This window comes from Macrobrachium rosenbergii, chromosome 49 (assembly GCF_040412425.1).
Source record: "Macrobrachium rosenbergii isolate ZJJX-2024 chromosome 49, ASM4041242v1, whole genome shotgun sequence".
Classification (NCBI taxonomy): Eukaryota; Metazoa; Arthropoda; class Malacostraca; order Decapoda; family Palaemonidae; genus Macrobrachium; species Macrobrachium rosenbergii.
The window spans coordinates 37,373,606-37,376,105 of NC_089789.1; the positions used below are offsets into that span (position 1 = coordinate 37,373,606).

General features: G+C 40.8%; 1 protein-coding gene across 2 annotated transcripts in view; it reads right to left on the reverse strand.

Annotated features, from left to right (window-relative positions):
- Positions 1-2,500, reverse strand: part of LOC136832256 (lens fiber major intrinsic protein-like) — a 110,165-nt gene that overhangs the window by 16,510 nt on the left and 91,155 nt on the right. The window lies entirely within an intron of this gene.

Consider the following 2,500-nt stretch of genomic DNA (forward strand, 5'->3'; position numbering starts at 1 on the left):
CTCCCAATTAAATTGCACTTCAGCATACACTGTGAGGCTGGAACATCTTTTGAAAACTTGCGCATACAGTCGCATCTTCCATTCCTTGGCGGACTTGAAGACCAATTATTTCTTAGCTGAAAACACTTGCTGTTCATATCTGACACGTGGACGATGACTGATACGAAGTCAGAATACAGGAGAGAGAGAGAGAGAGAGAGAGAGAGAGAGAGAGAGAGAGAGCAACCAGTACATTCGCATTGAATGCTACTGTTGGTTTTGTACCACAAAATAAGAGGATACTTAGAAGAGAGAAGAGAGAGAGAGAGAGAGAGAGAGAGAGTTAGAGAGAGAGAGAGAGAGAGAATACTTAGAGAGAGAGAGAGAGAGAGAGAGAGAGAGAGAGAGAGAGAGAGAGAGAAGCAATCAGTACATTCGCATTGAATGTTACTGTTGGTTTTGTACCACAAAATAAGAAGGAACAGAGAATACTTAGAGAGAGAGAGAGAGAGAGAGAGAGGAGAGAGAGAGAGAGAGAGAGAGAGAGAGAGAGAGAGTAGCAACTCAGTACATCTGCACTGAATGCTACTGTTGGTTTTGTACCTGCAAAATGAACAGAGAATACTTAGAGAAGAGAACACTTAACCTGCACTGATAATTATGGCAGCAAGATGGAAACTGAGGCAGCGATGGAATCGGAGTTGTTATCTTAGCTTTCAAAATATCGTAGTTGGCGTGAGAGTCTCACCTTTGCGACACTTCAGCAAAAAGAAGTATTACTCATTTACTCCTGAGCTTCGGAATTCTCTTTATACCTCCGTTTCCCACGAATTCCAAAGTATCAGAGCTCTTAACCTCCTCCCCATATCTTTGACTCTCTGGCATTGGAATTCTCTTCTGTTTCCGACTGCTTTTGTTTTCCCGGCGGTTAAGCTTTAGAATTTTCTTGCTTTGTTTCCTGATGCTTAAGCTAAATCATCTTGCTTTTTGTTTTTCCAGACTCTTGAACTTCTGAATTCTCATCTACTTCTATTCTCCCCTACTCTTCAGCTTGGAAGTTCTCCTCTGATGCGGTTTTCCTCGGCTCTGTCACCTTCAATCACTGGGAACAAAGCCTACTACTTTACCCTCAATATTTTTATCTCGCTTCCAACGGAGTTTGAACTGAAATAACTCGATGAAATCTTCAGCCTTGCGCAATTCATCTTTGCAAGCACTGCACTTGAGCCATATTTTTAAAGCATAATACAGTATTTCAAATCGTGTCAGTCTAATACAGTTTTCTAAACTCTGGGTTTTTGCTTCAGTGTCCACCTGAAATATAGTTGGTTCTACAACAGTGATTTCGTCCGCAACCAAAAAAATAAATAAATAAAATAAAATAAAATAAATAAATAACTAAAATAAAATAAAATGAAGAAAGTATTCCAATAGTTTTGATCAAAGGGAGCCTGCAGTTGCGAGTTGCGTTCGCACAGCACTGAAGCGTACGTTTCATGTTGTTTGCTACAGGCCTATGTTAACTTCATGTTCTTTAACTGCGTATCTGTTCGTTTCATGTTGTTTGACAAGGCACCCCCGACAGAACGCCGACTCCACTCCTGCGTTTCAAAGCAAAACGTAAAAGCTATTTTTTGAAAAGAGGGTAAATAATGCATGCGACTGGCTGGAAACTAACTCAGTGGCGCAACGCCATTGCATACACAGGTTAATCTTTCACTCTCTCTCTCTCTCTTTTGTGAGGGAGAGGAAGCTAATTTTATCTTTCCTTACCGAATCCATAACAGATGAACTTTGCCTTTATAAAGAGTTTAAAAGTTCTTGCCGGTCTCAAACCTGGATAAAAGAAGGGAAGTGTGTTGCTGAGGGATTGAATACAAAATATTAACAGTTGCTGAATCTTGTACCAAATCTTAGCCGGTTGTTGCAAGTGGCAACGTGTCATAAATGAGGTCTAAAATTCAACTGAGTAAGAAAGTATTCACAGAAGTAGACAGAGAGAAATTTGCAGATCATAACGATTATTCACTGCTTCGTAACACCTATCACGCTTCCTTTTCTCACGTTTGCAGCGTGAAAATCAGTAGTTCCCTTTGGAAGTGTGTGTTTGTTTCTCCTAACTCATAAATCTTCCATCCTTCAGGGGGCGAGTTTATCGCTTCTGGGTCGCATTTTCCCGAGATGTCACCGAGTACCCGGGACCTTTCCCTGAAAAAAGCGGGACGCTATATCTTAAAAACTAACCACAGAATTTTCTTGAAAATAACGTCATTACGTTTCCCACACCGAAAATACCTGAGTGTGGGTAAATTTACCTAACGTAACCGACCCTAATCTAACCTAGGGGCATGGAAAAAAAAAACCCGGGGCTGGTGCAATAGTAGAATTACGTCTCAGGAATTTGCCTCTGGGTCAGGGCTAGATCCTCTGTTTTCCTTTTCTCCCCTGGGTTCCTTCGGGCCTCGGCTGTTATAAGGATTTTTTTTTTTTTTTTTTTTTTGTACAGCTGTATCTCAAAAAG